Here is a 13,369-nt window from a genome sequence, read left to right as displayed (position 1 = left end):
GCAGCTAACGTTCCTGGCAAATGTGCTAACAGGGCACACACGTCCGTTGGAGTGTATACATATGATGGGGACCGGCTGTGACACAGCAGTCAACCAAAGTCAAAAAATGTGACTAATCATACAGTGTTTCCAGTGTGTCGTTTACCACTTTGTGAGTGGATGCTGTTCTAAAGAGCGTAATTCCCATTTATCTGTAAGCAGCGCACGTGAGCGAATCTAATAGCAGGACTGTGTTACTACGATTGTACAGAGCAACTCTGTCAATACGCAGGTGTTTCAATCAGTAGGGCCATGGTAAACAGAGCGATTCGGAGTGATGTATCGTGTCTGTTACATAAATAATGAGTCTTTGATGTAATTGCTTCAGAGAAATATGAAAGTAAGCCTATCAGAAAAGTAACGCGAGACATGTAGCACGGGTCATGTCTTGCAGAATCTCTTACATCTGAGCCCGTCACTTGCACAGCGTCCCTTTGGCGCAGAGGATAGCGCGTTGGACTTCCAATCCAAAGGTCGTGGGTTCGATCCCCACAAGGGACGGGCAATTTTTAAAAACATGTGCCAATCACGAGATGGGTATTGACATATGGGTAACCACAAGCGTCTTCAAAAGGTGAAAATTGTTGTGACCTCAGTTCTATGCTTAAATATGTCAACCTTACACATACAAGCAAAATTCTCGTAGATCTGTTATCCATGACGCTTTTATGTGTAAATGCTGTAAAAACGGAACCATATCTTCACGTGCCTGTTCACGCAAATTTTCTTTCAATACCCAATTTTTACCTACAGATAGAAATATAGCAATAGAACGCACATTTTGTACAGAAACAAATACAATGAAGAGTGAAATAATTTTGTATTACTTCACGAGTCAATGTATGTAATCCCAGTCATGATCTTTAATTCTTCCAGCCCAAGCTGAGAGGGTTTCAGTTTTCTCGGCCACAAGTGAGAAAAGTAGACTGTTTCACAACAAGATATAGTACTATGGTTCCTTAACTGTTCCCATTAAACAATGGCACTCTGTATCTATAGAAACGGCGGCAATATTCGCTTCAGCGCAGGGGGCTTTTGCTGGGGACTGTCAGGAGGGGACTTGCTGGATGCAAGAAGGGAGAAGACCAGACAGAGACGTCTGACGCTCCGCTGACGCTTGCAGAAAACTACATTAAGTATGATTCCCGCCTATAACTGACGGCGAGAGAGATGCATCATCTGTCCACGTCTCAACGAAACACACTGTCACCAAGCAATGGCTGACGCTTCGAGGACGGCATGAAATTGACAGGGAGGTGATGCAGCTAACGTTCCTGGCAAATGTGCTAACAGGGCACACACGTCCGTTGGAGTGTATACATATGATGGGGACCGGCTGTGACACAGCAATCAACCAAAGTCAAAAAATGTGACTAATCATACAGTGTTTCCAGTGTGTCGTTTACCACTTTGTGAGTGGATGCTGTTCTAAAGAGCGTAATTCCCATTTATCTGTAAGCAGCGCACGTGAGCGAATCTAATAGCAGGACTGTGTTACTACGAATGTACAGAGCAACTCTGTCAATACGCAGGTGTTTCAATCAGTAGGGCCATGGTAAACAGAGCGATTCGGAGTGATGTATCGTGTCTGTTACATAAATAATGAGTCTTTGATGTAATTGCTTCAGAGAAATATGAAAGTAAGCCTATCAGAAAAGTAACGCGAGACATGTAGCACGGGTCATGTCTTGCAGAATCTCTTACATCTGAGCCCGTCACTTGCACAGCGTCCCTTTGGCGCAGAGGATAGCGCGTTGGACTTCTAATCCAAAGGTCGTGGGTTCGGTCCCCACAAGGGACGGGCAATTTTTAAAAACATGTGCCAATCACGAGATGGGTATTGACATATGGGTAACCACAAGCGTCTTCAAAAGGTGAAAATTGTTGTGACCTCAGTTCTATACTTAAATATGTCAACCTTACACATACAAGCAAAATTCTCGTAGATCTGTTATCCATGACGCTGTTATGTGTAAATGCTGTAAAAACGGAACCATATCTTCACGTGCCTGTTCACGCAAATTTTCTTTCAATACCCAATTTTTACCTACAGATAGAAATATAGCAATAGAACGCACATTTTGTACAGAAACAAATACAATGAAGAGTGAAATAATTTTGTATTACTTCACGAGTCAATGTATGTAATCCCAGTCATGATCTTTAATTCTTCCAGCCCAAGCTGAGAGGGTTTCAGTTTTCTCGGCCACAAGTGAGAAAAGTAGACTGTTTCACAACAAGATATAGTACTATGGTTCCTTAACTGTTCCCATTAAACAATGGCACTCTGTATCTATAGAAACGGCGGCAATATTCGCTTCAGCGCAGGGGGCTTTTGCTGGGGACTGTCAGGAGGGGACTTGCTGGATGCAAGAAGGGAGAAGACCAGACAGAGACGTCTGACGCTCCGCTGACGCTTGCAGAAAACTACATTAAGTATGATTCCCGCCTATAACTGACGGCGAGAGAGATGCATCATCTGTCCACGTCTCATCGAAACACACTGTCACCAAGCAATGGCTGACGCTTCGAGGACGGCATGAAATTGACAGGGAGGTGATGCAGCTAACGTTCCTGGCAAATGTGCTAACAGGGCACACACGTCCGTTGGAGTGTATACATATGATGGGGACCGGCTGTGACACAGCAGTCAACCAAAGTCAAAAAATGTGACTAATCATACAGTGTTTCCAGTGTGTCGTTTACCACTTTGTGAGTGGATGCTGTTCTAAAGAGCGTAATTCCCATTTATCTGTAAGCAGCGCACGTGAGCGAATCTAATAGCAGGACTGTGTTACTACGATTGTACAGAGCAACTCTGTCAATACGCAGGTGTTTCAATCAGTAGGGCCATGGTAAACAGAGCGATTCGGAGTGATGTATCGTGTCTGTTACATAAATAATGAGTCTTTGATGTAATTGCTTCAGAGAAATATGAAAGTAAGCCTATCAGAAAAGTAACGCGAGACATGTAGCACGGGTCATGTCTTGCAGAATCTCTTACATCTGAGCCCGTCACTTGCACAGCGTCCCTTTGGCGCAGAGGATAGCGTGTTGGACTTCTAATCCAAAGGTCGTGGGTTCGATCCCCACAAGGGACGGGCAATTTTTAAAAACATGTGCCAATCACGAGATGGGTATTGACATATGGGTAACCACAAGCGTCTTCAAAAGGTGAAAATTGTTGTGACCTCAGTTCTATACTTAAATATGTCAACCTTACACATACAAGCAAAATTCTCGTAGATCTGTTATCCATGACGCTGTTATGTGTAAATGCTGTAAAAACGGAACCATATCTTCACGTGCCTGTTCACGCAAATTTTCTTTCAATACCCAATTTTTACCTACAGATAGAAATATAGCAATAGAACGCACATTTTGTACAGAAACAAATACAATGAAGAGTGAAATAATTTTGTATTACTTCACGAGTCAATGTATGTAATCCCAGTCATGATCTTTAATTCTTCCAGCCCAAGCTGAGAGAGTTTCAGTTTTCTCGGCCACAAGTGAGAAAAGTAGACTGTTTCACAACAAGATATAGTACTATGGTTCCTTAACTGTTCCCATTAAACAATGGCACTCTGTATCTATAGAAACGGCGGCAATATTCGCTTCAGCGCAGGGGGCTTTTGCTGGGGACTGTCAGGAGGGGACTTGCTGGATGCAAGAAGGGAGAAGACCAGACAGAGACGTCTGACGCTCCGCTGACGCTTGCAGAAAACTACATTAAGTATGATTCCCGCCTATAACTGACGGCGAGAGAGATGCATCATCTGTCCACGTCTCATCGAAACACACTGTCACCAAGCAATGGCTGACGCTTCGAGGACGGCATGAAATTGACAGGGAGGTGATGCAGCTAACGTTCCTGGCAAATGTGCTAACAGGGCACACACGTCCGTTGGAGTGTATACATATGATGGGGACCGGCTGTGACACAGCAGTCAACCAAAGTCAAAAAATGTGACTAATCATACAGTGTTTCCAGTGTGTCGTTTACCACTTTGTGAGTGGATGCTGTTCTAAAGAGCGTAATTCCCATTTATCTGTAAGCAGCGCACGTGAGCGAATCTAATAGCAGGACTGTGTTACTACGATTGTACAGAGCAACTCTGTCAATACGCAGGTGTTTCAATCAGTAGGGCCATGGTAAACAGAGCGATTCGGAGTGATGTATCGTGTCTGTTACATAAATAATGAGTCTTTGATGTAATTGCTTCAGAGAAATATGAAAGTAAGCCTATCAGAAAAGTAACGCGAGACATGTAGCACGGGTCATGTCTTGCAGAATCTCTTACATCTGAGCCCGTCACTTGCACAGCGTCCCTTTGGCGCAGAGGATAGCGCGTTGGACTTCTAATCCAAAGGTCGTGGGTTCGATCCCCACAAGGGACGGGCAATTTTTAAAAACATGTGCCAATCACGAGATGGGTATTGACATATGGGTAACCACAAGCGTCTTCAAAAGGTGAAAATTGTTGTGACCTCAGTTCTATGCTTAAATATGTCAACCTTACACATACAAGCAAAATTCTCGTAGATCTGTTATCCATGACGCTGTTATGTGTAAATGCTGTAAAAACGGAACCATATCTTCACGTGCCTGTTCACGCAAATTTTCTTTCAATACCCAATTTTTACCTACAGATAGAAATATAGCAATAGAACGCACATTTTGTACAGAAACAAATACAATGAAGAGTGAAATAATTTTGTATTACTTCACGAGTCAATGTATGTAATCCCAGTCATGATCTTTAATTCTTCCAGCCCAAGCTGAGAGGGTTTCAGTTTTCTCGGCCACAAGTGAGAAAAGTAGACTGTTTCACAACAAGATATAGTACTATGGTTCCTTAACTGTTCCCATTAAACAATGGCACTCTGTATCTATAGAAACGGCGGCAATATTCGCTTCAGCGCAGGGGGCTTTTGCTGGGGACTGTCAGGAGGGGACTTGCTGGATGCAAGAAGGGAGAAGACCAGACAGAGACGTCTGACGCTCCGCTGACGCTTGCAGAAAACTACATTAAGTATGATTCCCGCCTATAACTGACGGCGAGAGAGATGCATCATCTGTCCACGTCTCATCGAAACACACTGTCACCAAGCAATGGCTGACGCTTCGAGGACGGCATGAAATTGACAGGGAGGTGATGCAGCTAACGTTCCTGGCAAATGTGCTAACAGGGCACACACGTCCGTTGGAGTGTATACATATGATGGGGACCGGCTGTGACACAGCAGTCAACCAAAGTCAAAAAATGTGACTAATCATACAGTGTTTCCAGTGTGTCGTTTACCACTTTGTGAGTGGATGCTGTTCTAAAGAGCGTAATTCCCATTTATCTGTAAGCAGCGCACGTGAGCGAATCTAATAGCAGGACTGTGTTACTACGATTGTACAGAGCAACTCTGTCAATACGCAGGTGTTTCAATCAGTAGGGCCATGGTAAACAGAGCGATTCGGAGTGATGTATCGTGTCTGTTACATAAATAATGAGTCTTTGATGTAATTGCTTCAGAGAAATATGAAAGTAAGCCTATCAGAAAAGTAACGCGAGACATGTAGCACGGGTCATGTCTTGCAGAATCTCTTACATCTGAGCCCGTCACTTGCACAGCGTCCCTTTGGCGCAGAGGATAGCGCGTTGGACTTCTAATCCAAAGGTCGTGGGTTCGATCCCCACAAGGGACGGGCAATTTTTAAAAACATGTGCCAATCACGAGATGGGTATTGACATATGGGTAACCACAAGCGTCTTCAAAAGGTGAAAATTGTTGTGACCTCAGTTCTATGCTTAAATATGTCAACCTTACACATACAAGCAAAATTCTCGTAGATCTGTTATCCATGACGCTGTTATGTGTAAATGCTGTAAAAACGGAACCATATCTTCACGTGCCTGTTCACGCAAATTTTCTTTCAATACCCAATTTTTACCTACAGATAGAAATATAGCAATAGAACGCACATTTTGTACAGAAACAAATACAATGAAGAGTGAAATAATTTTGTATTACTTCACGAGTCAATGTATGTAATCCCAGTCATGATCTTTAATTCTTCCAGCCCAAGCTGAGAGGGTTTCAGTTTTCTCGGCCACAAGTGAGAAAAGTAGACTGTTTCACAACAAGATATAGTACTATGGTTCCTTAACTGTTCCCATTAAACAATGGCACTCTGTATCTATAGAAACGGCGGCAATATTCGCTTCAGCGCAGGGGGCTTTTGCTGGGGACTGTCAGGAGGGGACTTGCTGGATGCAAGAAGGGAGAAGACCAGACAGAGACGTCTGACGCTCCGCTGACGCTTGCAGAAAACTACATTAAGTATGATTCCCGCCTATAACTGACGGCGAGAGAGATGCATCATCTGTCCACGTCTCATCGAAACACACTGTCACCAAGCAATGGCTGACGCTTCGAGGACGGCATGAAATTGACAGGGAGGTGATGCAGCTAACGTTCCTGGCAAATGTGCTAACAGGGCACACACGTCCGTTGGAGTGTATACATATGATGGGGACCGGCTGTGACACAGCAGTCAACCAAAGTCAAAAAATGTGACTAATCATACAGTGTTTCCAGTGTGTCGTTTACCACTTTGTGAGTGGATGCTGTTCTAAAGAGCGTAATTCCCATTTATCTGTAAGCAGCGCACGTGAGCGAATCTAATAGCAGGACTGTGTTACTACGATTGTACAGAGCAACTCTGTCAATACGCAGGTGTTTCAATCAGTAGGGCCATGGTAAACAGAGCGATTCGGAGTGATGTATCGTGTCTGTTACATAAATAATGAGTCTTTGATGTAATTGCTTCAGAGAAATATGAAAGTAAGCCTATCAGAAAAGTAACGCGAGACATGTAGCACGGGTCATGTCTTGCAGAATCTCTTACATCTGAGCCCGTCACTTGCACAGCGTCCCTTTGGCGCAGAGGATAGCGCGTTGGACTTCTAATCCAAAGGTCGTGGGTTCGATCCCCACAAGGGACGGGCAATTTTTAAAAACATGTGCCAATCACGAGATGGGTATTGACATATGGGTAACCACAAGCGTCTTCAAAAGGTGAAAATTGTTGTGACCTCAGTTCTATGCTTAAATATGTCAACCTTACACATACAAGCAAAATTCTCGTAGATCTGTTATCCATGACGCTGTTATGTGTAAATGCTGTAAAAACGGAACCATATCTTCACGTGCCTGTTCACGCAAATTTTCTTTCAATACCCAATTTTTACCTACAGATAGAAATATAGCAATAGAACGCACATTTTGTACAGAAACAAATACAATGAAGAGTGAAATAATTTTGTATTACTTCACGAGTCAATGTATGTAATCCCAGTCATGATCTTTAATTCTTCCAGCCCAAGCTGAGAGGGTTTCAGTTTTCTCGGCCACAAGTGAGAAAAGTAGACTGTTTCACAACAAGATATAGTACTATGGTTCCTTAACTGTTCCCATTAAACAATGGCACTCTGTATCTATAGAAACGGCGGCAATATTCGCTTCAGCGCAGGGGGCTTTTGCTGGGGACTGTCAGGAGGGGACTTGCTGGATGCATGAAGGGAGAAGACCAGACAGAGACGTCTGACGCTCCGCTGACGCTTGCAGAAAACTACATTAAGTATGATTCCCGCCTATAACTGACGGCGAGAGAGATGCATCATCTGTCCACGTCTCATCGAAACACACTGTCACCAAGCAATGGCTGACGCTTCGAGGACGGCATGAAATTGACAGGGAGGTGATGCAGCTAACGTTCCTGGCAAATGTGCTAACAGGGCACACACGTCCGTTGGAGTGTATACATATGATGGGGACCGGCTGTGACACAGCAGTCAACCAAAGTCAAAAAATGTGACTAATCATACAGTGTTTCCAGTGTGTCGTTTACCACTTTGTGAGTGGATGCTGTTCTAAAGAGCGTAATTCCCATTTATCTGTAAGCAGCGCACGTGAGCGAATCTAATAGCAGGACTGTGTTACTACGATTGTACAGAGCAACTCTGTCAATACGCAGGTGTTTCAATCAGTAGGGCCATGGTAAACAGAGCGATTCGGAGTGATGTATCGTGTCTGTTACATAAATAATGAGTCTTTGATGTAATTGCTTCAGAGAAATATGAAAGTAAGCCTATCAGAAAAGTAACGCGAGACATGTAGCACGGGTCATGTCTTGCAGAATCTCTTACATCTGAGCCCGTCACTTGCACAGCGTCCCTTTGGCGCAGAGGATAGCGCGTTGGACTTCTAATCCAAAGGTCGTGGGTTCGATCCCCACAAGGGACGGGCAATTTTTAAAAACATGTGCCAATCACGAGATGGGTATTGACATATGGGTAACCACAAGCGTCTTCAAAAGGTGAAAATTGTTGTGACCTCAGTTCTATGCTTAAATATGTCAACCTTACACATACAAGCAAAATTCTCGTAGATCTGTTATCCATGACGCTGTTATGTGTAAATGCTGTAAAAACGGAACCATATCTTCACGTGCCTGTTCACGCAAATTTTCTTTCAATACCCAATTTTTACCTACAGATAGAAATATAGCAATAGAACGCACATTTTGTACAGAAACAAATACAATGAAGAGTGAAATAATTTTGTATTACTTCACGAGTCAATGTATGTAATCCCAGTCATGATCTTTAATTCTTCCAGCCCAAGCTGAGAGGGTTTCAGTTTTCTCGGCCACAAGTGAGAAAAGTAGACTGTTTCACAACAAGATATAGTACTATGGTTCCTTAACTGTTCCCATTAAACAATGGCACTCTGTATCTATAGAAACGGCGGCAATATTCGCTTCAGCGCAGGGGGCTTTTGCTGGGGACTGTCAGGAGGGGACTTGCTGGATGCAAGAAGGGAGAAGACCAGACAGAGACGTCTGACGCTCCGCTGACGCTTGCAGAAAACTACATTAAGTATGATTCCCGCCTATAACTGACGGCGAGAGAGATGCATCATCTGTCCACGTCTCATCGAAACACACTGTCACCAAGCAATGGCTGACGCTTCGAGGACGGCATGAAATTGACAGGGAGGTGATGCAGCTAACGTTCCTGGCAAATGTGCTAACAGGGCACACACGTCCGTTGGAGTGTATACATATGATGGGGACCGGCTGTGACACAGCAGTCAACCAAAGTCAAAAAATGTGACTAATCATACAGTGTTTCCAGTGTGTCGTTTACCACTTTGTGAGTGGATGCTGTTCTAAAGAGCGTAATTCCCATTTATCTGTAAGCAGCGCACGTGAGCGAATCTAATAGCAGGACTGTGTTACTACGATTGTACAGAGCAACTCTGTCAATACGCAGGTGTTTCAATCAGTAGGGCCATGGTAAACAGAGCGATTCGGAGTGATGTATCGTGTCTGTTACATAAATAATGAGTCTTTGATGTAATTGCTTCAGAGAAATATGAAAGTAAGCCTATCAGAAAAGTAACGCGAGACATGTAGCACGGGTCATGTCTTGCAGAATCTCTTACATCTGAGCCCGTCACTTGCACAGCGTCCCTTTGGCGCAGAGGATAGCGCGTTGGACTTCTAATCCAAAGGTCGTGGGTTCGATCCCCACAAGGGACGGGCAATTTTTAAAAACATGTGCCAATCACGAGATGGGTATTGACATATGGGTAACCACAAGCGTCTTCAAAAGGTGAAAATTGTTGTGACCTCAGTTCTATGCTTAAATATGTCAACCTTACACATACAAGCAAAATTCTCGTAGATCTGTTATCCATGACGCTGTTATGTGTAAATGCTGTAAAAACGGAACCATATCTTCACGTGCCTGTTCACGCAAATTTTCTTTCAATACCCAATTTTTACCTACAGATAGAAATATAGCAATAGAACGCACATTTTGTACAGAAACAAATACAATGAAGAGTGAAATAATTTTGTATTACTTCACGAGTCAATGTATGTAATCCCAGTCATGATCTTTAATTCTTCCAGCCCAAGCTGAGAGGGTTTCAGTTTTCTCGGCCACAAGTGAGAAAAGTAGACTGTTTCACAACAAGATATAGTACTATGGTTCCTTAACTGTTCCCATTAAACAATGGCACTCTGTATCTATAGAAACGGCGGCAATATTCGCTTCAGCGCAGGGGGCTTTTGCTGGGGACTGTCAGGAGGGGACTTGCTGGATGCAAGAAGGGAGAAGACCAGACAGAGACGTCTGACGCTCCGCTGACGCTTGCAGAAAACTACATTAAGTATGATTCCCGCCTATAACTGACGGCGAGAGAGATGCACCATCTGTCCACGTCTCATCGAAACACACTGTCACCAAGCAATGGCTGACGCTTCGAGGACGGCATGAAATTGACAGGGAGGTGATGCAGCTAACGTTCCTGGCAAATGTGCTAACAGGGCACACACGTCCGTTGGAGTGTATACATATGATGGGGACCGGCTGTGACACAGCAGTCAACCAAAGTCAAAAAATGTGACTAATCATACAGTGTTTCCAGTGTGTCGTTTACCACTTTGTGAGTGGATGCTGTTCTAAAGAGCGTAATTCCCATTTATCTGTAAGCAGCGCACGTGAGCGAATCTAATAGCAGGACTGTGTTACTACGATTGTACAGAGCAACTCTGTCAATACGCAGGTGTTTCAATCAGTAGGGCCATGGTAAACAGAGCGATTCGGAGTGATGTATCGTGTCTGTTACATAAATAATGAGTCTTTGATGTAATTGCTTCAGAGAAATATGAAAGTAAGCCTATCAGAAAAGTAACGCGAGACATGTAGCACGGGTCATGTCTTGCAGAATCTCTTACATCTGAGCCCGTCACTTGCACAGCGTCCCTTTGGCGCAGAGGATAGCGCGTTGGACTTCTAATCCAAAGGTCGTGGGTTCGATCCCCACAAGGGACGGGCAATTTTTAAAAACATGTGCCAATCACGAGATGGGTATTGACATATGGGTAACCACAAGCGTCTTCAAAAGGTGAAAATTGTTGTGACCTCAGTTCTATGCTTCAATATGTCAACCTTACACATACAAGCAAAATTCTCGTAGATCTGTTATCCATGACGCTGTTATGTGTAAATGCTGTAAAAACGGAACCATATCTTCACGTGCCTGTTCACGCAAATTTTCTTTCAATACCCAATTTTTACCTACAGATAGAAATATAGCAATAGAACGCACATTTTGTACAGAAACAAATACAATGAAGAGTGAAATAATTTTGTATTACTTCACGAGTCAATGTATGTAATCCCAGTCATGATCTTTAATTCTTCCAGCCCAAGCTGAGAGGGTTTCAGTTTTCTCGGCCACAAGTGAGAAAAGTAGACTGTTTCACAACAAGATATAGTACTATGGTTCCTTAACTGTTCCCATTAAACAATGGCACTCTGTATCTATAGAAACGGCGGCAATATTCGCTTCAGCGCAGGGGGCTTTTGCTGGGGACTGTCAGGAGGGGACTTGCTGGATGCAAGAAGGGAGAAGACCAGACAGAGACGTCTGACGCTCCGCTGACGCTTGCAGAAAACTACATTAAGTATGATTCCCGCCTATAACTGACGGCGAGAGAGATGCATCATCTGTCCACGTCTCATCGAAACACACTGTCACCAAGCAATGGCTGACGCTTCGAGGACGGCATGAAATTGACAGGGAGGTGATGCAGCTAACGTTCCTGGCAAATGTGCTAACAGGGCACACACGTCCGTTGGAGTGTATACATATGATGGGGACCGGCTGTGACACAGCAGTCAACCAAAGTCAAAAAATGTGACTAATCATACAGTGTTTCCAGTGTGTCGTTTACCACTTTGTGAGTGGATGCTGTTCTAAAGAGCGTAATTCCCATTTATCTGTAAGCAGCGCACGTGAGCGAATCTAATAGCAGGACTGTGTTACTACGATTGTACAGAGCAACTCTGTCAATACGCAGGTGTTTCAATCAGTAGGGCCATGGTAAACAGAGCGATTCGGAGTGATGTATCGTGTCTGTTACATAAATAATGAGTCTTTGATGTAATTGCTTCAGAGAAATATGAAAGTAAGCCTATCAGAAAAGTAACGCGAGACATGTAGCACGGGTCATGTCTTGCAGAATCTCTTACATCTGAGCCCGTCACTTGCACAGCGTCCCTTTGGCGCAGAGGATAGCGCGTTGGACTTCTAATCCAAAGGTCGTGGGTTCGATCCCCACAAGGGACGGGCAATTTTTAAAAACATGTGCCAATCACGAGATGGGTATTGACATATGGGTAACCACAAGCGTCTTCAAAAGGTGAAAATTGTTGTGACCTCAGTTCTATGCTTAAATATGTCAACCTTACACATACAAGCAAAATTCTCGTAGATCTGTTATCCATGACGCTGTTATGTGTAAATGCTGTAAAAACGGAACCATATCTTCACGTGCCTGTTCACGCAAATTTTCTTTCAATACCCAATTTTTACCTACAGATAGAAATATAGCAATAGAACGCACATTTTGTACAGAAACAAATACAATGAAGAGTGAAATAATTTTGTATTACTTCACGAGTCAATGTATGTAATCCCAGTCATGATCTTTAATTCTTCCAGCCCAAGCTGAGAGGGTTTCAGTTTTCTCGGCCACAAGTGAGAAAAGTAGACTGTTTCACAACAAGATATAGTACTATGGTTCCTTAACTGATCCCATTAAACAATGGCACTCTGTATCTATAGAAACGGCGGCAATATTCGCTTCAGCGCAGGGGGCTTTTGCTGGGGACTGTCAGGAGGGGACTTGCTGGATGCATGAAGGGAGAAGACCAGACAGAGACGTCTGACGCTCCGCTGACGCTTGCAGAAAACTACATTAAGTATGATTCCCGCCTATAACTGACGGCGAGAGAGATGCATCATCTGTCCACGTCTCACCGAAACACACTGTCACCAAGCAATGGCTGACGCTTCGAGGACGGCATGAAATTGACAGGGAGGTGATGCAGCTAACGTTCCTGGCAAATGTGCTAACAGGGCACACACGTCCGTTGGAGTGTATACATATGATGGGGACCGGCTGTGACACAGCAGTCAACCAAAGTCAAAAAATGTGACTAATCATACAGTGTTTCCAGTGTGTCGTTTACCACTTTGTGAGTGGATGCTGTTCTAAAGAGCGTAATTCCCATTTATCTGTAAGCAGCGCACGTGAGCGAATCTAATAGCAGGACTGTGTTACTACGATTGTACAGAGCAACTCTGTCAATACGCAGGTGTTTCAATCAGTAAGGCCATGGTAAACAGAGCGATTCGGAGTGATGTATCGTGTCTGTTACATAAATAATGAGTCTTTGATGTAATTGCTTCAGAG

The 13,369-nt window shown here is 43.8% G+C and overlaps 10 non-coding genes across 10 annotated transcripts; all 10 read left to right on the top strand.

Moving 5' to 3' along the window:
* Positions 1-467: 467 nt before the first annotated feature.
* On the top strand, positions 468-540 carry Trnag-ucc. The gene has a single exon. It is a non-coding gene; the product is annotated as a tRNA-Gly (tRNA).
* Positions 541-1,767: 1,227 nt separating this feature from the next.
* Positions 1,768-1,840, top strand: Trnar-ucu. The gene has a single exon. It is a non-coding gene; the product is annotated as a tRNA-Arg (tRNA).
* Positions 1,841-3,067: 1,227 nt separating this feature from the next.
* Positions 3,068-3,140, top strand: Trnar-ucu. Its single transcript has one exon. It is a non-coding gene; the product is annotated as a tRNA-Arg (tRNA).
* Positions 3,141-4,367: 1,227 nt separating this feature from the next.
* On the top strand, positions 4,368-4,440 carry Trnar-ucu. The gene has a single exon. It is a non-coding gene; the product is annotated as a tRNA-Arg (tRNA).
* A 1,227-nt stretch (positions 4,441-5,667) lies between these two features.
* On the top strand, positions 5,668-5,740 carry Trnar-ucu. The gene has a single exon. It is a non-coding gene; the product is annotated as a tRNA-Arg (tRNA).
* Positions 5,741-6,967: 1,227 nt separating this feature from the next.
* Trnar-ucu lies at positions 6,968-7,040 on the top strand. Its single transcript has one exon. It is a non-coding gene; the product is annotated as a tRNA-Arg (tRNA).
* A 1,227-nt stretch (positions 7,041-8,267) lies between these two features.
* On the top strand, positions 8,268-8,340 carry Trnar-ucu. The gene has a single exon. It is a non-coding gene; the product is annotated as a tRNA-Arg (tRNA).
* Positions 8,341-9,567: 1,227 nt separating this feature from the next.
* Trnar-ucu lies at positions 9,568-9,640 on the top strand. Its single transcript has one exon. It is a non-coding gene; the product is annotated as a tRNA-Arg (tRNA).
* Positions 9,641-10,867: 1,227 nt separating this feature from the next.
* On the top strand, positions 10,868-10,940 carry Trnar-ucu. Its single transcript has one exon. It is a non-coding gene; the product is annotated as a tRNA-Arg (tRNA).
* Positions 10,941-12,167: 1,227 nt separating this feature from the next.
* Trnar-ucu lies at positions 12,168-12,240 on the top strand. The gene has a single exon. It is a non-coding gene; the product is annotated as a tRNA-Arg (tRNA).
* The last annotated feature ends 1,129 nt before the right edge of the window (positions 12,241-13,369 follow it).

This window comes from Schistocerca americana, chromosome 1 (genome assembly GCF_021461395.2).
Source record: "Schistocerca americana isolate TAMUIC-IGC-003095 chromosome 1, iqSchAmer2.1, whole genome shotgun sequence".
In the NCBI taxonomy this organism is placed as follows: Eukaryota; Metazoa; Arthropoda; class Insecta; order Orthoptera; family Acrididae; genus Schistocerca; species Schistocerca americana.
This window is presented reverse-complemented; position numbering and strand designations above follow the sequence as displayed.